Source organism: Petromyzon marinus, chromosome 34 (assembly GCF_048934315.1).
Source record: "Petromyzon marinus isolate PM22_M1 ecotype Great Lakes invasive population chromosome 34, UKy_Petmar_22M1.pri1.0, whole genome shotgun sequence".
Taxonomy (NCBI): Eukaryota; Metazoa; Chordata; class Hyperoartia; order Petromyzontiformes; family Petromyzontidae; genus Petromyzon; species Petromyzon marinus.
Genome location: NC_133700.1, coordinates 8,176,514 through 8,198,252, shown reverse-complemented (window position 1 = coordinate 8,198,252; position 21,739 = coordinate 8,176,514). Strand labels below are relative to the sequence as shown.

The window sequence follows — 21,739 nt, the reverse complement described above, 5'->3', positions numbered from 1 at the left end:
GTGTATGTGTATGTGGGGAGCGGTGGTGGAGCGGTCAGCGCGCTGCGCTACGAACCCGGCGACCCCGAGTTCGATTCCCGCTCACGACCAACACCCAGTGACGATTATCTGCACCGGTCCTGGGCCTCCCCTAGGTCGACTCAGCCTCAATTGAGTACCGAGTGCGATGTGTATAAACATTGCCACTCGGGAGACAAAGGCGGCCGGGCGTGATGCTGGCCACCCACCCCCTCGTGTGCCGTTACGGCCTTCATAGCTGCTCGCTAACAGCACTTGCCCCAACAATCCGTTCAAGGCTATGCGGGGGATCTTTGTCTTTGTACGCGTGCCTACAAGACGAGTTTGATGGGGGTGGGGGGGGGGGGGTGGGGGGGAGGGGTCTAGAGAGGGGGAGGGGCATTCATTCAGCAGTGGATTGAACATGGCCGATGATTGACTATAATCGACTAATGTATTCACATGATTATTGATTCGGCAAAATTTCAGGAATGATGTGAACATTTGCCGGGCATAGGCCCGTAGCCCCCCCCCCACCCCCCCCCCAAAAAAAACGCCAAGCGGCCAGTGACGAGCAGCACTGTCAGCGTCGCCAGAGATCGGGGTCGAACGCGTCTTCTGGAATCGAGCAAGGTGATTGTTCAACGAGTTTGGGGAAGAGAGACGACGATGGTGATTATGATGGTGGTGGGAGAGGGAATTCCAACGTGGAGCTGCGCGAGGGGAAGGAGCGGACAGAGGAGTGAGGTGACCTGCAGTGTGGTGCGTGGGTGGTGAGTGAGTGGGTGAGTGAGTGAACATGTGTGTGGGTGAATGGTTGAGTGTGTGGATGAGCGATTGGGTGAGTGAGTGTTATTGTGACCTGCAGTGTGGTGAGTGAGTGAGCGGGAGAGTGAGTGAGTAATTGAACGAGTGAGCGAGTGTGTGGGTGAGTGGTTGAGTGTGTTGATGAGCGATTGGGCGAGTGAGTGTGTGTTGTTGTGACCTGCGGTGTGGTTAGTGAGTGGGAGAGTGAGTGAGTGGGAGAGTGAATGAGTGAGTAGGAGGGTGAGTGAGCGAGTGTGTAAGTGAGTGAGTGGGAGAGTGAGCGAGTGTGTGGGTAAGTGGTTGAGTGTGTTGGTGAGTGAGTGGGCGAGTGAGTGTGTGTGTTTGTGACCTGCGGCGTGGCGAGTGAGTGTATGAGTGAGTGGGAGGGTGAATTAGTGAGTGGGAGGGTGAGTGAGTGAGTGGGAGAGCGAGTGTGTGTTGTGACTGCACTGTGGTGAGTGAGTGTATGAGTGGGAGGGTGAGTGAGTCGTGAGTGAGTGGGAGGGTAAATGAGTGAGTGGGAGAGCGAGTGAGTGAGTAGGAGAGCGAGTGAGTGTGTCGATGTGGAAGTGAATCGGACAACGGATGAGACGAAACAACCATTTCTGATTTTGGGGTTGGTGGATCAGAAAGGGATCGACAACGAGATATGATTTCTTACACAAAGGCAGTACAGGAATTGGTTTCCTCTTATTTGTGTGTATGTATGTATGCACAGGGACGACTTCTTTATGCAATTTGTGTTTTTGTCTTTGCTGTCGCCTCGTGTGTGCGTGGGGCTTTCTCGGGCAATTCGTTTTAAAAAGTGGATTCCCTCCCCCTGCACACACACACACACAACCCAATGCAGCAGGGCTCTGATCGAGAGTTATTGATATTTGGTGATACGATCGCGGATAAATGCGCACATTTACATAATGATGAATATCATTTAGTTGACGTATCTAAAAGCAGCAGCAATGATAATAAAATGTCTTTGCACTACTATGACGAGAAGCATCATTTTGTTTTGTAGGGCGCTAAACGTGCACGGTATAGACACGGATCGTGTCCCTTCTCGACTTACATTTAATGTCTGTCCGCCTGTCCGTCTCTCTGTCTGCCCGCCTGTCTGTCTGTACGTCCGACAATGCGCTGGTCTATCCGGCTAACTCTCTGTACTTCTGTACGTCTGTCTGTCCCTTCCTTTGTCTCATTCCTGCGCCTCATCATTCGTCTGTCCGTTCCTCCGTACATCCGTCCATCCGTCTGCGTGCGTGCTCGTCTTTCTGTCTGTCTTTCTATCTGTCTGTCTTTCTATCAGTCTGTCTGTCTGTCTGTCTTTCTATCTGTCTGTCTGTCTTTCTGTCTCTCTATCCGCTCGTGTCCCTGTCTGTTAGCCCGTCTCCCTGTGCCAACAATTGTCCGTTTCTGGTGTCTGTCTATGGGGTCCATGTTCTCTGTATCTAAATTTCGAAATATGCAAAATGTTTAATAACCATCTCTCGTCTCGACACAAATGCGTACACACGTGGGGGTTACTGTCCTATCTTGCTGTGATATCCCGAGGAGCGGTGGCGCAGCGGTTAGCGCCTTCCGCTACCTAATCGGCGATTTGCATACCCACATCGCCTCTTTGGCAGCCCCCCGACCGCACCCACCAGCGTGGTGAAGTATGGCCAAACGACCTTTCGTGACCGACACGGCGCGTGGGGAGGGCCTTCATCCAGCAGTGGATTGACAAAGGCCAGTAAATTATAGATTAATTATACATCGCATTTTACATTTACATGCATCTATGCATCCTCTGCTTTCAGCGAAGCGAGACTAAGAGTCGATTTTTCAAGGGCACATGCATGTACTCATGCGTGTATGCAATCAATCACGCGTGAGTGTATACGCGTATGTGTGTGTGTAGTGTGTACACGTGTGTGTGCGGGGAGCGCTGGCGAAGTGGATAGCGCGCTGCACTAGGAACCCGGTGAGCCGAGTTCGATACCCGCTCAGGGCCACCAGCACCGGCGACGATTATCTGAACCGGTCCTGGGCCTCCACTAGATCTACTCAGCCTCAAATGATGCACAAACATCGCCGCTCGAGAGACAAAGGCGGCCGAGCGTGGTGCCGGCCACCCACCCACTCGTGTGCCGTGCCGGCCTTCAGAGAGGCTCCTCACTAACAACATTTCCCAAAACAGTCTGCTAAGGCTATTCGGGGGATCTTTGTCTTTGCGTGGTGGGGGAGCGGTGGCGCAGTGGTTAGCGGCACACTGCGCTACAAACTCGGCCGGCCACTTCAGTTCGATTCCCAATCTGCAGGGCTGCCGACCCCAGCGAGTGACGGGCCTCCGTCTAGATCGACTCAGCCTTAATTCATCTAAAAACACCGACACTAGGGGATAGAAGCAGCTCCGCGCGACGAGATGGGTCACGACCGCCTGCTCCGTCCGTCTCCAAATCCACGCACGGCGATCTCATCGCCCCATCTCCACAGAGATCGCCTGGCATCTTTTGGGGCTGTCATTTCGTGACCTGCTCCTGTCCGTCAACTCCCGTCCAGCCGTGAGAAGTCTCTGCCCAAGCAGATCGCTCGCTCACTCGCTCGCTCGCTTACGTTTTAACGACCAAGTCAAATCTGACGTCCCCCCGATATGTTGTGCGCGTCCCTGCAGAGCAATTACATTCACGTGAACGGACGTCAATATAAGGGGCGCAACGGTGGAGAGATGTTAACTACCTCGCCCGGTGTGCAGAAGAAGGTCGTGGGTTCGATGCCGACCCTGACGCCTGCTGTACATTTGGGGTTTTGCCTGCGTCTTTCACTCTCTTCGTGGTTCGCGTGGATTTATCTGCGGGTCCTCCGGTTTTTCCCTCCACATTTAGAGTCACCATCACGCGTTCAGAGCATTTGGCTGCTTATACATTTCCACATGATGATGATGATGATAAGCCACTTCGTTGAGCTATAATTTGTGACCAGGTCGTTTCTGAAAAAGAGCTACATAGCTCAGTGGGCCTTACCTGGTAATATAAAAAATATATTTTTTTAATTGGCTGGAAAAAAAAGTATATACTGTATAGAGGTCTGCAGAACTTGGGCAATTGTTGGTAGCGTTGGCTCCTCACCGCCCTGGTTGATTTACTCGCTCGTCTGTGTGGTTCCTCCTCGCAAATCTGAGTGGTTCTCTCTCGAGTCGTGCTCTCTCTGAGTCGTTCTCTATCTCTGAGTCGTTCTCTCTCTGAGTCGTTCTCTCTCTGAGTCGTTCTCTCTGAGTCGTTCTCTATCTCTGAGTCGTTCTCTCTCTCGAGTCGTTCTATCTCTCTTGAGTCGTTCTCTCTCTTTGAGTCGTTCTCTCTCTTTGAGTCGTTCTCTCTCTCGAGTCGTTCCATCTCTCTCTTGAGTCGTTCTCTCTCTGAGTCGTTCTATCTATATCTCTCTCTTGAGTCGTTCTCTCTCTGAGTTGTTCTATCTCTCTCTTGAGTCGTTCTCTCTCTGAGTCGTTCTATCTCTCTCTTGAGTCGTTCTCTCTCTGAGTCGTTCTATCTCTCTCTTGAGTCGTTCTCTCTCTCTCTCTGTGTCTGTCTCTCACTTCGAGCGTTCGATTAATCGGTTACTTTACAGTACAGCGGAGGCGTGGCGACTGAGTTGAACTGTTTGCGGTACTGGAATTGGCGCCGAACGAGTGGAGTGTCACTGCAACTACGCACGGAACTGTCATGAACTAAAAGAAGCTGACGCGTATGTATGGTGAACTTCTTTCCCACCGTACGTAGCCAACCGCGCTAATCGGAGACAGACGCTATCGTTGTATATTCTCCACCAGGACGTGAGTGATAATTCTGCAGCATCCTACAGGATAATTCGCTCTAGGATTGCACCCGGCTAAAATCCGTGTCTCACGGCGAGGGATCGTCCACCGTCGTCTTTCAAAGTCCGGGCAGTTCACCACTCAGCATTGATGGGTTCAAGCGAGCCCGACTCTGCTGCTGATGAGACACTGCGAGTCGAAACCGGCCCTTGCCTGATAAACATTCGGGCAGTTCACCCGCATTGTGTTCAAGCGAGCCGAACTAGTACTGCTGATGAGACACGGAATGTCGAAACCGGTCCAGAGTATTTTTTTTTGCTCGAGTTGTTGAAATAATTCCGCGTGTGCGGCTGATGTGATGTGTAAAGAAAACACAATGTCTATAATACTTGTTTTGTTTAACACGTAAGAAGTAGGCTTTCGCGATCAATATTAATCCAAAAGAGAGGAGTCTGGGGTTAGATCGCGAAATTATACACGTGGCGTTAAACCCGCCACCAGCCGACACAGCCAATTAGTAATGTTTGAATTGGCACGTTCCGTTTACGTGACAAACCTTACGAATTGGTTGTGTCGGGTGGTGGCGGGTTTCACGACACATTGACATTTACGCGATCTAACCAAAGAACCCTTAAATTATGGATGGTACTTTTGTCATTTGTCGGTGTCATGTGGAGAGACGGACATGTGATGGAGACATTGTCTACTTGATCAGTTGCTACTTTGAACTCGTTTGTACTGTACATGATGCTTGGATGGAAATTGATCAAATAAACGAAGATGATTGAATCGAATACAATGCATTCCTTTGTTCTTCATGTTATTATTACTTGCATATACACACATTGCACGTTTACAGAAGTACGTATATACACACACATATACTCACCCTTTCACGCGACAGTACGTACACGTACATGCATATACAAAAGACAAACATCCCCCGTGTAGGCTGTAAGAGACAGTAGGGGCAAGAGCTGTTAGCGAGTAGCACCTATGAAGGCCGGAACGCTACACGAGGGGGTGGGTGGCCAGCACCACGCCCGACCGCCTTTGTCTCCTGAGTGGAGATCTTTACACACCGCACCAGGTTATCATTTGAAGTTGAGTCGACCTCGGGAAAGCCCAGGACTGATGAGACACGAATAATCGTCACTAGTGTTGGCCGTGAGCAGGAATCGAACTTGAGTTGCCGGGTTCGTAATTGCACGTACGTACACGGATTCCCCGTGTAGCTTTTAACAGACTGTTGGGGCAAGTGTTGTTCGCGAGCACCTATTAAGGCAGCCGCTGCATACGACAGTATGGTGTGGCCAGAAACGCGCCCGACCGCCTTTGTCTTCCCCCAAGTGTCGACCTTTGCGCACCGCAGCGCGTGCTCGTTCTTAAGGCACAGTCGACCCAGGGGAGGGCCCAGGAACCAGTCTGGATATTCGTCACCGATGGTGACCGTGAGAGGGAATCGAACTCGGGTCGCAGGGTTCAAAACCCAGTGCAGTGCTCCATTATTGCTCCTCAAATTACAATTAAAAAATATCCCCCGTATGGCCTTAACGGACTGTTGGGGCAAGTGCTGTTAGCGAGCACCCATTAAGGCCGGAACGGCACACGAGGGGGTTGGGTGGCAATAAACCATGCCTAGGCCGCCTTTGTCTCTTTAGTTGTGATGTTTACGAACCGCACCCGGTACTCATTCGATGCTGAGTCGATCACACACACAACAACAACTACCGCCATTCGCCACTAAGTGGCGGTGACGTCACCACGACGCTTGTGCCAGGCCATGTGCACCTTGAGGCCACGTGAAGTGTCGAAAGCCCGATGACAGACCCACACACACCACACACACACACAACCCACACACACACACACCACACACCACATACACCACACCACCCACACACACACCACAAACACCACACACACACACACCGCATTTCACAAAGCGGGGTCTGCGAGTTACCGTATGACGTCACTGATGTGCAGTGAAAGTCCATTTAGAGTTGTCTGCCCGCTCAGACGGGCAATGGGCAAGGCATCGCCCATCTGCTACGGGCGACCTCTCTGAGCCAGTGGTGTAAAACTCCACGTTTCCATGACGGGGCGGAGGGAGAGCGAGGTGGGGGGGGGCCCAGGGGGGTGGGCCCAGTCCATCCATGTGAATACCATCTCCGAGGTAGATGTGTGCGTGCCTGGATCGGCGACATTCTCGATGCACGTGTGGAGCGCGGAGTGATTATAGCGAGCGATGGAACACACGCCGGGATAGGTGAATGATGGATGATTCGGAGTTCGGCAACACTTAAACAACACTCGGCCGACACAGAAAACGACACAAACTCAAAGCACACAACGTGCATACAACAACAACAAACACACACACACACAAAGATCCCCCGTATAGCCTGCACAGACTGTCGGGGCAAGTGCTGTTAGCGAGCAGCACCGATGCAGGCCGCCACGGCACACGCGGGGGTGGTGTGGCTAGCACCACGCCCGGCCGCCTTTGTCTCCCGAGTGACGATGTTTACTACACACCGCACAAGGTAACTCACTTTGTAGGCTCAGACGAATCCCGCACACGGCCACCAAGGCCGGTGGCGATGCTTTGAACCGACGCTGGCTCGGTCTGCCCTAGGTCGGCTCAGCCTCAAACGAGTACCTGGTGCGGTGTGTGAACATCGCCACTTGGAAGACAAAGACGGCCGGGCGTGGCATTTACCACATACCCCTCTGGTGTGACGTGCCGCCCTTCATAAGTGCTCGCTAACAGCACTTGCCCCAAAAGTATATTAAGGCAATACGGGAGATCTTTGTCTTTGTGTCTGTTTAATAGTGTTCATCGAGCAGTGTGCCTATGTCTGTGTCTGCCTACATTCTTGTATTTTCTCGGATACTTCAGATAATATCGGCGTCACGGTGGCTAGGAGATGTTAACTACCTCGCCTGGTATACAGGACGTCGTGGGTGCGATTCCGACCCTGACGCCTGCTGCTGTATATTTGGAGTTTGCGTGTCTCTCTCCCCGGGGTCACGTGCATTTCTCTCCAGCTCCTCCGGTTTTCCGCTCAACATTTAGGATCAGCACGCGTTTTGAGTATTTGGCTACTGCTGTAAATTTTCCACTTGATGATGCCGATAAGTCGCTTTGTTGAGCTATCATTTGTGGCCAGGTCGCTTCAGAAAAACAGCTACATAGCTCAGTGGGCCTTACCTGGTAAAATTAAAATAAACATTTTATCTTTCGTTTAGATCAATGAACCCACACAACCCTAAAGGCGCCTTGGAGGATGTCTCTGCGAGCCTTGGGCATTAACACCGAAACCCTTCAAATCCTCAAGATGTCTTAATCTGGCTCTACGAGCCTCAGGCATTAACGCGAAACCCTCTAAAATCCCACGGATGCATAGTCTGTCTCTATGAGCCTGAAGCATTAACACGGAACCATGAGGAATACAAAATACGTATAGTCATGTTTTTTTCCTATCATCATCAACATCATAACCATCATCAGCAGCAGAAGCAGCCGTGGTCAATCCACTGCTGGATGAAGGCGTCCCAACGCTGCCGCACACCCGTCACGATCCTGCCGTGTGAATCATCCACTCTGGGGCCTGCGCTTGACCTGCACGCGGCCTCGTTTTCACCGCTCCGTCTCCTGCGAATACGTCCTCTCTCGGACACACTACAGTACGTGGGGCGGTGTTGCTCAGCGAAAATACATTTTCAGGCGAACGCGGTTCTTCCAATCAGGAACGCTTTTCACACAGCGCGAAATGCGCACCGTTATAACGCGGACCGCGCCCGTTATAACGCGAAACGTGCGCCAGTTATAACGCGAAACGTGCGCCCGTTATAACGCGAAACGTGCGCCCGTTATAACGCGAAACGTGCGCCCGTTATAACGCGAAACGTGCGCCCGTTATGAAGCAGACCGCGCCCGTTATAACGCGGAACGCGCGCACCGTCACAACGCGGTTCCTGAGCGGTCGACGACGAACTACTTTCACGAGCCGCACGGCTTAGCGGTGTGGCAACTTTCTAACCGTAATGAGTCAGTAACACGGCGGCGTACCCTCGGTGATTCGTCCCGCCATCTCACTGCTGCGCGTCCCTAGTAGTAGTCCATCGTATCTGGCCAAACGATTTCGTTACAGGGCACATTCTTTCTGGGGAAATCGTTTTTGCTTCATCGCGTGTTTCGCTTAACGTGGCACTTTTCAGGAACGCATCTACCCCTACCAACGCGTTAAACGAGCACTTACAGTCCTGTGTATCTGGGAGGTGTGGGGGGGGATGATGTTTATCCCGGGGCGATGTATTGGTGTTGAGAAGTCGCTGAATGGATTCCTTCATCATTGACAGTCAAGTGGCCCCAACGGGAGCGAGTTCTCTTAACTTGATCTACTTTAAGTACGAGCGGTTATTTAATTCGTTTCAGTGCCTTGCTAACCTTGTTCTCTACGTCGCATCGTTCGTTGTTTGTAACTCGCTGACCCGTTGGAGATTTGTGAAAAAGAGCTTCGTAGCTCATCGGATTCCACCTCCTGCACCACTCGCTGCTGCTGTTCGTTGCTGTTGTTACTGCAGAAAGTTCGCGGTTCGAAACCAGCGGCCGCCCTGGTGATCACTGCGGTGGTGCGGTATGAACCCTGAGCCATCACTGACGCGCCGCCCGCTTCGCTCGCGAGTCGACGTTAAAGACCCCCCCCCTCCCCGTGACGTCTTTCGCAAGGGTAGAGACGTTGCGTGCCGGCGTAAGTAATTTTGCCGAATTTAAAAAATAATGCACCGCAAATTATTTAATTGCAATTACGCGTAATCATCGACCGCCCCATCCCCTCCCTCCCTCCTTCCCTCCCTCCTTCCCTCCCACTACAATGAATGAGTTGTTTCACCCAGAGACAGCCTCACTGAGTCCCATGACTCTTTACTCACCGAGGGTCCTGCCGGAAAGTAAAAAAAAATGTTGATACAAAAATGTGCAACAAAAGACAAAGGCGCATACACACGTGTGTGCGTATACACACGTGTGAATGTATGCGTGTGCGCGTGTGCGGCAATTCTGCGTGCAACTGAGCGGTGGCGGTGGTGGTGGTGGCGGTTGTGTGCCTGCCGCCGGGGTAGTCAAACAACAGTAACAACGACGACCACGACAACAAATCCATCTGTGCGGCGCTTCCCACTCGCAAACAGGATCCGTGTCGCTGCGTCCGCACGGCTCCACGGGGAGGGGGTGGCTCCATCCCCCGCCCAAACGGGGCCAAGGGGAGGGGGAATGCCATTTTATTATTTAGTTATTATTATTGTTGTTTTCTCTCTTAGTTTCCCGTTTTGAGGAGGTTGGAGCAGGGAGGAGAGAGAGAGAACGCGCGGAGGAGGATGCAGGAGTAGGAACGATGTCTCCCTCCCCCCTCCACTCCTCATTCTCAACCAACCACCATCCTTTCGCTTGTCCTGTCTGGCGCTCTCATTATCTCCGTCTCTCATCCTCTGCCTCTCTCATTCTCTGCCTCATTCACAGTGACTCTCATTCTCAGTGTTTCTCATTCTCTGTTTCATCCTTCTCAAGCAACCCCATCATCTCGCGTATCCTGTCTGGCTCTCTCATTCTCTCCGTCTCTCATTTTCTGCCTCTCTCGTTCTCTGTCTCATTCTCAGTGTCTCTCATTCTCAGTGTCTCTCATTCTCAGTGTCTCTCATTCTCAGTGTCTCTCATTCTCTGTTTCATCCTTCTCAAGCAACCCCATCATCTCGCGTATACTGTCTGGATCTCTCATTCTCTCCGTCTTTCATTCTTTCTCTCTCTCGTTCTCTGTCTCATTCCTAGTGTCTCTCATTTTCAGTGTCTCTCATTCTCCGCCTCTCATTCTCTGCCTCATTCTCTGTCTCTCTCATTCTCTGCCTCATTCTCAGCCTCTCTCATTCTCCGCCTCTCATGCTCTGCCTCTCTCATTCCCTCTCATTCCCTGTCTCGTTCGCTGTGTTTCATTCGCTATGTCTGTCATTTAATTATCTGTCATTCTATCTAATTCTGTGCGTCTCTCTGTGTCTCTCATTCACTCTGGGCGTTTCTTCCATTCTCTATATCTGTGTCTTTCATTCTCTATGTCTGTGTTTTTCATTCTCTATGGCTGTGTATTTCATTCTCTATGTCTTTCATTCTCTATGTCTGTTTCTTTTATTCTGTATGTCTGCGTCTCTCACTATGCAGTGTATGAGTGTGTGATTGGCAGTGTGGGTGATTGCGGTGATGGTTGTGATGTTGTTGATGGTAATGATGATGGTGCTGATGGTGATAACGATGATAACTACAGCAGAGAATGCAATAATTCACACCTGATCACTATCCGACAATTCGATTAATTATTGGGGGCGGGAGCCTATCAAATCAAACATGAAAATCGACATTTCGTGTCGATTTTCTACACCGTCTCATTAGGATTGTTTCTCTCTCGTGTGTATGAGAACAAACACGTCATTAGCATACGATTTGCATACAATTTGCATACGATTTGCATACGCCAGACTGCCGATGAATGCACATCGGTCTTTCATTAATCGCGTAGCTTCGTTGCCAGCGCCCGGTGCGTGCGGCACTTGCCTCAAATTCGCCTCTGCCGAGTCACGGGGTTCAAAACGCCGAGCGACCAGCAACAACCGGCATCTATCAAAGTTGCCATGAAGTTGATTTCGGTTCACGTATTTACAAGTCGTGGTTTGGGACTTAAAAGGCAGGGACGGTGGGGGGGGAGGGGGGAGCGGTGGGGCAATGGTTAGCGCGCCGCGTGATGCGATCCTCCGGGACACATCAGCGGCGAGCGATATCCGAATCGGTTTCTCGGGCCCTGTATATCCCCCTTCATCAACCTGTGCTGACCAGTGCGGTGAAGTATGGTCAAACAACCACCCCACTCCCCCATGACCTAGGGGCCGTCCATAAATGACGTCACGCGATTTTGGACGATTTGTGACCCCCCCCCCCTTTGTCACACGACGTCACAAAAAGTTAGACCCCCCCCTCAAATATTACGTCACAAAGCTCTGCCCCGACCCCCCCCCCAAAAAAAAATCGCTTTAAACTATTGTCATTGTAGTGCGTATTTGATGTGGCGCTGCACTCTGATATTGTAGGAGAAAACATTCATTAAAAAAGTCTATTTAATTAAGTAGAACGTGTTGTCTATATTTATTTAAAGTTACGCATTTTGACGTGACGTCACATTTCTCAAACCCCCCCCCCCCCGTCACACATCGTCACAAATGTCTGACCCCCACTCCCCCCCAGGTACGTGACGTCATTTATGGACGACCCCCTACACGGGCGCAGGGAGCGGACTGACAAAGCGCTGAGCACATTTGTTATCATTTAATATTGCTGGGTTTTTCTGCACAGGTTTATGGCCGCTCACTGCGGTAGAAGTGGTGTTGGTGGTAGATGCGTTCCAAAATAAATAAATAGGGCGCGCAATGCGAGACCGCACGAGGAGACAGCTGCCTACCGAGTAGTGCACACAGTACATCTAGTACACACAGTACATCTAGTACACACACAGTACACACAGTACACACACAGTACATCTAGTACACACACAGTACACATAGTGCACACACAGTACACATAGTGCACACACAGTACATCTAGTACACACACAGTAGATCTAGTACACACACAGTACACATAGTGCACACACAGTACACATAGTGCACACACAGTACACACAGTACACACACAGTACACACAGTACACACACAGTACACAGAGACTACAGTACACACACAGTACATCTAGTACACACACAGTACACATAGTGCACACACAGTACACATAGTGCACACACAGTACACACAGTACACACACAGTACACACAGTACACACACAGTACACAGAGACTACAGTACACACACAGTACACACAGTACACACACAGTACACAGTGCACACACAGTACACACAGTACACACACAGTACACATAGTGCACACACAGTACACACAGTACACACACAGTACACATAGTGCACACACAGTACACATAGTGCACACAGTACATCTAGTACACACACAGTACATCTAGTACACACACAGTACATCTAGTACACACAGTACATCTAGTACACACACAGTACATCTAGTACACACACAGTACACATAGTGCACACACAGTACATCTAGTACACACACAGTACATCTAGTACACACACAGTACATCTAGTACACACACAGTACATCTAGTACACACACAGTACACATAGTGCACACACAGTACACATAGTACACACACAGTACATCTAGTACACACACAGTACATCTAGTACACACACAGTACATCTAGTACACACACAGTACACATAGTGCACACACAGTACACATAGTGCACACACAGTACACACACAGTACACAGACACTACAGTACACACACAGTATACCCATAGTACACAGTATACACAGCATACACACTCAGTACACATAGTACACACACAGTACACATAGTACACACACAGTACACATAGTGCACACACAGTACACATAGTGCACACACAGTACACATAGTACACACACAGTACACAGACACTGCAGTACACACACAGTACATCTAGTACACACAGTACATCTAGTACACACACAGTACACATAGTGCACACACAGTACACACAGTACACACACAGTACACACACAGTACACAGACACTGCAGTACACACATTACAAATAGTGCACACACAGTACATCTAGTACACACACAGTGCACATAGTGCACACACAGTACACATAGTGCACACACAGTTATACACAGCACACACACAGCATACACACAGTACGCACAATACACACAGCACACAGTACACACACTGCACACAGCACACACACACTGTACACACAGTGTGCCCACAGTACACACACACACTGCACACAGTACACACACAGTACAAACACTGTGCACACAGTATACCTACAGTACACACACACTGCACACAGTACACACACTATACACACAGTACACACTGCACACAGTACACACACAGTACACACACACTGCACACACATCGTTGTTTCACGTCCGACCGCATAGCCCGCATGCGGAGTGAATTCAACCCGCGTAAAGCGAATTTGTGGCGGAAATCGACGTGGAATCGCACAAAGCGAACGCGCATGGGACGACGGGTCTCTGGGTGGGGGACCGTGTTCACAGTGGACAAAGAGACGGACAAGCGTGGAGGCTTACTACAGGATATCGGACGGACAGACAGACAGGGGGAGATCCGTAGGAGTACAGCATGCCAAGCAGAGGATGGGAACGACAGAGTTCCCCCATGTAGCCTTAACAGACTCTAGGGGCAAGTGCAGCTATGAAGGCCGGCACGGCACACGTATGGGTGGGTTGCCGGCACCACGCCCCGACCGCCTTTGTCTCTCCCGTGGCGATGTTTGCACATCGCACCCGCTACTTATTTTGAGGCTGAGTCGACCTAGGGGAGGCCCATGACCGGTTCCAGTAATCCTCACTGGGTGTTGATGGCCGTGAGCGGGAATCGAACTCGGGTCGCCCGGGTTCGTAGCGCAGCGCGCTAACCGCTCCCAACACAAACACACAAAAAGACATCAACAACAACAACCGCCATTCGCCACTAAGTGGCGGTGACATCACCACATCGCTTGTGCCAGGCTAGGTGCACTTTAAGGCCACGTGAAGTACCGAAACGCCCGCGTGGCAGGAGGCTACGGGACAGACCCAGGTGCCACGGGTTGACTGACTGAGATCCAAAGACAGAGACATCGAGACAAACACACACAGACTCGCACTTACATAGACACTGCCGCACAAAAGGCTCACGATACAGAGAGAGAGAGAGAGAGGCACGGGCAGAGGGGAGGGAGGGAAAGCGGGAGAGAGAGACAGAGGAGGGGAGTGAGCGATGGACACTCAATAAGGGAGAGAGGCAGGGAGGGAGAGACACACAGAGAGAGAATGCAATGGGGGTGGGGGGGTGGGGAGATGGAGAGAGAGGGGGGGGAGAGATTCCATCACACCAGCACGAGAGGACCCGGCACAGTGGCGCAGAGAGGGAGACACGTGTTCAGCCAACGGCATCGATTCATCAGCGTGATGGGAGATGACATCCCGCCAAAACATCACCCATCAACCCATCATCATCGTCGTCGTCGTCGTCTCATCGCCCCATCACTCTTCAACCATCCTCCCCATCACGCATCGCCTTATAGGCCATCGCCTCTCCCCCCCCCATCATACTATAACACATGGCATTGTACCGCACTTCTCTCAACGTCTCATTCCTCCTCCACCCATCATCCCATCGCCCACATTTTCAACGTTTCATCACCCATTATCCCATCATCTAAACGTCCCATCCTCCCATCACCCCATTATCCCATCAACCCATCATCCCATTATCCCGTCATTCCATCACCCCATCATCCCATCACCCCATCCTCCCATCATCTCATCACCCCATCATTCCATCACCCCATCCTCCCATCATTCCATCACCCCATCATCCCATCACCCCATCCTCCCATCATCTCATCACCCCATCATTCCATCACCCCATCCTCCCATCATTCCATCACCCCATCATGCCATCCTCCCATCATCCCATCACGCCAGCACGCGGAAGAGCACGGAGCCATTCACTGATGTTCATGGCGTGGACTTGTGAGTACAGTCTTGCCTGTCTGTAGATCTGTCTGTCTGTACAGCAGTCTGTCCATATAGTTGTCTGTGTATAGATATGTATGTCTATCGTGTCGTCTGTCAATCTGCTGGGTTGTCTGTATATAAATAGCGCCGTATGTCTGCTTGTAGAGCTCTCCGTCTGCACGGCGGTCTGTCTCTCTATGTGTGGCTGTCTGTCTGTAGGGTTAGCCGTATGTAGATGGGATGGTCTGTCTGTAGAGCAGTCTGTTTGTAGAATTATCTGTCTATGAGGCTGTCTGCAAATATATAGGTCTGTATATTTGCCTATAGAGCCAGTTATTTGTGAGTGCATACATATTTCCCCATGACTTTGTGTGTGCGTATCAGGACTATCTGTGTCAATGTGTCTACACATACGGTGTGCGTCTATATGTGCGCGTCCTTCATAGGTGCTCGCCTAGAGCACTTGCACTCCAAGTCTGTTAAGGCTATACGGGAGAATCTATGTCTTTGTGAGTGTCTTCATGCAACGTGTGTTTACGCCTGTATCACCTTTACGTCTGTCTGCACGTGTGTCTGTCTGGTATATCTCTCTGTCCGTCTATCGGCTTGCCTACATCAATCCCTCCGTCTATCTGCAGTCACGCGGGCCTACTTGTCCGCCTGTATACGTCTGTGTTGTGACATAGACAGATCTGTCCCTTTGTATGTCATGGCATCTGTCCCGTTTGTCACTGTGTCTGGCCGTTCGACCTCCCGCTCGTTTATCCGTCTGTCCGTTCATCCGTCCATGCTTTCACTCCGTCCGTTCATTCGTCAGCCTCGCTCCGTTTGTCTGTTCGTTTATCCGCTGGTCCGTTTGTCTGTTCGATTATCCGCTGGTCCGCGGCGATTTCATTTGTCGTAACCCTAACCGGCATTTCCGATATGAGTTCCAAGTATAGAAAAAGCAGACACTGCATCCTTCACGCATCTGTCTTCTCCACGTAAAAGAATAAATGCTTACTTTTATTCTGTTCACGAAAACCGCCGTCTCCACTGCCTCGTTTAAGAGTTGTGCACGATTTCAGCAGCATCGATTCAGGACGAGCAAAGCACAAACCCCGGTGTCGGGCAGTCCTCCCCCCCCCACCTCCTCCCGGCTTATACGTCCGCACATTGAGCTATGAAGCCCCTTGATCAAATAGCGAGCCGACCCAATTGGCTCTCATCAGCAGTCACGGGCTTGCTCCCGTGCTTGCTCCCGCTCGAATCGATGCTGGCGAACTGCCAGGTTGTTAATAGGCAAGGAAAGCCGTCTTCTTTAAGACGCGGATTCCGAGTTTCGGGCGCGCAGAAATTTCGCAACCCAAGTCGCGAGAAGTATCGCCACTATCCTGCCGCACAGTCATTTTTCTTCTATTACTGCCGCTACGCATTATCGCTGACGATTAAAGCGAAGGATAGAGGACGACTGAGACATCACGCCTGGAGAACAGCAACGCCTAAGACCACCTTCTTTAATTTAAAGCGCATCGGCAATGAGAGGCCACAAAATCAGTGTTTGAATGCTATGAATACGATCTATATAAATAACTTAATCTGTATGTCTCAAGTACCTCTCGGATACTTCCCGACAATATAGAAAAAATATTTGGTACATATGTAGCTTTGAGGACACAAACAACATGAAGCATCTGAAAATCCACGATTTTTTTAATTTTAAGGCCCACAAATATCGATTTTAAATGCCCCGTAAACATGTTTGTGTGTCATTCAGAGACCGTTAAAAAAATATAAGATTGCGGTTTTTCGTTTGATATAGCGTTAAACAGCAAATAACATTAAATCGAAAACAATTGTTCTATCTCTTATTGTTTTTTTAGATATTTTGGATTCAAGCGGTTTTCAAGGAAAAAATAAATACATTTTATGATGTTCAAATCTTAAAAATTTGAAAACGGTAAAAAATAGGCGCTGCCCCTCAAAGAGAATTAAGTTAATTAATTTGTATTCTTTCTTATAAAAAAAGAACATAATCTTTCCGATGGATACGTTTTTTAAATATAAGAAGTTGAATCAAGTTGTCAACAAATGTTGTGTTTTTAGCGGGAAAATATTGTTTTTGGAGTGGTTGTTAGCATCTGATCGTAGATAAAAAAAATTATGTGAATTATTATATTTATTGAAAACGTTTGCTTGGCGAAGACAGGCTTCGTGAACTCATTAATAATAGTAATATTAGTCTTCCTCCGTCGTACGGCATTTAAAGAAAAACATTAAAGAAGCCACAATTGTATGGTTACTGTTTATGAGCCATTCCACTACAGCATAACGCAGTGGAAGCTAAGTGGAGTAATCCGCTCGTTCCACCAGGATACACGCGGCTGTATTGAGGTAGCTAAGTGGAGTCGTCCACTTGTTTCATTGTAATTGAAGCATGAAACGTGCTCGATTTATTTCACAATGGTAGAAATTATAAAAACAAATTCGTTCGCCATCCTAAAAATAAAAAAAACGGACGGCCGCCATTTTGGTGGCGGCCATTTTTTTATTTTGGCGGCCATCTTTGAAGTTCAGGTGGCTGATGGCTTTCTCCTGACGTGACCATTGGAGATTATCCGTGCAGAATGTGCTTGTATGGCCATTTTAAACATTACTCATCTTGCCTGCTCCCACAAAGACGAATCGCAAATTGTGAATGTGTACCCTCCATTGTTAACGACTGGGCAATAAAAGCTGCATTATCTGTTGGATTGCCAAACACGCCTGATGTTTTGTCATTATAAAAATACGACTGATTATCCTCCGCACACCAAGTCTTAGCCAGGGTCCTGTTAGCACCCAGTCCCTTTGTCAATATATCCACTGCTGGATGTGAAGGGCTGTCCGCCCACTCACCGTGAATGTTGGCCGTGGGGAATATTTAACCATACTTCACCACACTGATGACTGTGGGTTTGGTGAAAAGCGATACCCACGGCTCGATCTGAGATTGCTCGCCACATGATGTCAACCGATTTAAATCAACTATTCTGGGTTAATAGCACGGTGCTCTAACCACTACGCCCCTATTCCACCCAAACAAGCGTTTACATGTACGGTTTAGAATTGTTTTTATTTCATTTTATCATACCAGGAAAATGACAGCGGGTTCCGCCTGCTTTCTGTCCATACTTCACCATACGGGTCAAGTGGATGTAAAGAGGAGTAGGGGTCGTTTCACCAAGTCAGTAATAGCCGCCTCGTCAGTTGGCCAACCGCGATGGGGAATCGAACTCCGCTGGGCCGGGTTCATAACACAGGTTGGTGGTGTCACTTACGCTGCCCTCTGCAATGCAGTGTGTATACGGCACGTGCAATATTAACCCGGCCTTAACAGTCGCTCAACAGGCGGACGCGTAAGCCTCTGCGAGTGTGAAGGGGTTGTTACAGCGCAGGGGGTTATCCCACGCTCGTAATGCACACGCAGGAATGGACGTGGGTGTGGTTGAGGGCCTTATGCGTTACTCTTAATCTCAATGGCGTGCCGTGGCAAAGGCTGTGACGAACGGGGTGGTAGCTCCAGGCGCCCCTTCTGAAGGAGGGGAAGGTGTTTGTTGGTCGTGGGAGGGGGCGGGGGGTGTCCAGCGCCAGTCAAATGGCGGTAGCGCACGGAGTGACGGCCGGCTGGTGGCTCAGATCTTTTATTTGTTGGTGCGGTGCCGGCACCGCAGTCTGTGGGTTGCGTGGGGGTGGGTGAATGACAAACTTTCACCGGGCGGTCTTGTCAGGCTGAATTAGATCGGCTGGTCTCGTGTGGTGGGGTAAAATGTAGGCACTTCTAAGGCTTACGAGCCGGCGTGGAAGAATTCGGCCAAAAAATACTTTCTCGAGGGGGCCTACCTCGAGCTCGCTGTCGTGGAGGCCCCCTCCGTCAGCAGTGGAGTGTGCGCGGCAATTGTGGGTGCTGCGCTTTTGCCTCCACTATGTAAACAGCGTCCAAGAATTGTGTCATGCACCCATGTTATGGGGTAGGGCAATCGCGTTTCCATTAATAATAATAATGACAGACGCGATTGAGCTAGTTTAAGAGTGTTTTGATATACATCACAGACTTTATATGTATGTATGTATATGCGTGTGTGTGTGCGGAGTAACACTGGTAGGATGCCAACCACTTAAAAAAGAGGACTTTGCTAATGTGAAGGTCTCGCGGTGTCGGGTTCTGTTTATAAAGTCTATTGAAGGATGGGTGTGAATTCCGACTTAAACGTTAATTCACTCACTCGTGAACAAAAGAGAAAAATCCCCCGTATAGCTTTGACGGACTGTTTGGGCAAGTGCTGTTCGCGAGTAACACCTATGCAGGCCAAGGACGGCAAACGGCCGGGAGTGGTGCTGGGTGAACAGCATCACGCCCGGCCACCTTTGTCTCCCAAGCGGCAATGTGTACAACATCGCACCGGGTACTCATTTGAGGCTGAGTCGATCTAGGGGGAGGCCCAGGTCACCGATCCAGATATACATCACTGGTGTCGGCCGTGAGCGGGAACCCAACTTGAGTCGCTGGGTTTGTGGCTCAGCGCGGTAACCACTACACTACCGCTCCCGATACACACACACACAGAGTGCCGTATGGTGCGAAAGAAGTTCAACACACACAGACTAACATAAACGTATTTCAAGTAAAACATTTTACACATCCCATCAGTCACACAGCCTTCTGGAAGTGCACAATTTCAGCAGCGTCGGGTTCGACGCTCGGTGTCTCATCAGCAGCAGCAGAGTCAGCCCTGCTGGTGAACTGCCAGATGTTCTGGAGGCCGACGATTTCAAAAGGATTCCGCGGACAGCCGTGACTCGATGGCAGCACGGGGGAAGACGAGGGGGGGGAGGAGGAAGGGGAGGTGGGGGGTGTGGTCGAGAATGGGAGGAGGAGGAGGCGGTGGGAGGTGGGGGGAGAGTTGGGGAGGAGAGGTGGGGAGGGGGGTGGGACATCGTAAATCTCGCGCTTCCTTCCCCCTGCCTCATGCAGCATGGGTCACGGGCGCGCTTCATCAACGAGACGACACCTCGCACGCGTGCGTGAGTTGTGGGAGCGGTGGCGCAGCGGTTAGCTCAACGGAGTGGCGTGGTAAGCCACTTCCTTGAGCTAACATTCCTGGCTAGGTCGCTTCTTTAAAAGTGCTGTAGAACTCAGTAGGCCTTATCTGGTAAAATAAAAATAGTTTAGTGTCCCACGTGTGTGTGCACACGTGTTCCGTGTGTGTGTACAAATGTTTCGTGTGTGTATACACGTGACGCACACAGCGTGAATTGCTTAGCACGTCACGTGGGGACGTGTTTAACAAGCATCGGGTGCGTGCAGCGTAGAACGAGTTAATTTGTTTTTGAATGGGGAGGAGGAGCGAATTGGTGAACGCTGAAAAACGGAGCGCGGTGGGGGATCGTGAGGATTGGAGTTTGAGAACCCCTGGACTATAAAACGTTCCATTGCCCTGACTGTGAACGCAAACAACACTTAGCACATGTAAACAAAAACAAGCAAATAGACAATTTGATAGCCAAACAACCGATTAAATTTACATTTATAGTTGAGAAAATCTAAAAAAATATGTAATTGCAACACATTAAGTTTTCTTTTTTATTCAGATTAGCCGATGGGTACGCGCTGGTGGAATTTTACCCCATAATACCATTCGCCCAAAACACGTGTCACCTTAGTGTGAGCGTACATTGACTATCACGTGTCTATTTGTTATCGAGCCGTACGGATAAAAACAGATGGCGATGAGTCAACTTGCTCTACCACTTTTCTCTGAGCGAGCCCATGGTGTCTAAAGGCTGAGGTTGTGTAATTTACTGTCGTCAACCCTCCACCACCCAACTCAGCCAGTCCAATAACAGCGGCACGTGAATGAAACCTGCCACATTCAATACTGCTGTAGCAGAACGCCGGATTGTTGTAGAGTAACCTCACGACGTATAAACGGGCACAATGTATGAGCTACTTTTAACAACCTAACTTTAAACTATTTTAATTTTACCAGGTGAGGCCCACTGAGCTATACAGCTCTTTTTCAGAAGCGGACCTGGCCACAAATGATAGCTCAGCGAAGTGGCTTATCGTCGTGTGGAAACTCATAGCAGCCAACTACTTGAAACGCATTTAAATGCGGAGGGAAAACCCACTGGACTCGGAGAAAAATCAACGCGACCACGGGGAGAGAGAGAGACACATGTAAACTCAAAATATACAGCAGGCATCAGGGTCGGGATCAAACCCACGACCTCCTGTATACCAGGTGAAGCAGTTAGCATCTCTCCACCGTGGTATGATGCTGAATGGTAATCTCCAGTGGAGCGTCGTTAGCTATTGCAATGTTGTGAGGATACTCTCCGACAATAACACCGTTAGCAGTGCTGAGGCAGTAATGGGTTTGGCACGGTTTTGATTCACGTGACGCTTTTACACAAGTCAGCCGTGTCGGGTGGAGGACGGTATACAACACACACGTTTTGTACGACCTAACG

At 50.0% G+C, this 21,739-nt stretch overlaps 1 protein-coding gene across 3 annotated transcripts in view; it reads right to left on the bottom strand.

Moving 5' to 3' along the window:
• The window catches only part of LOC116948663 (homeobox protein Hox-A3-like), a 232,717-nt gene that overhangs the window by 100,938 nt on the left and 110,040 nt on the right, over positions 1-21,739 (bottom strand). The gene's annotated exons all lie outside the window — the stretch shown is intronic.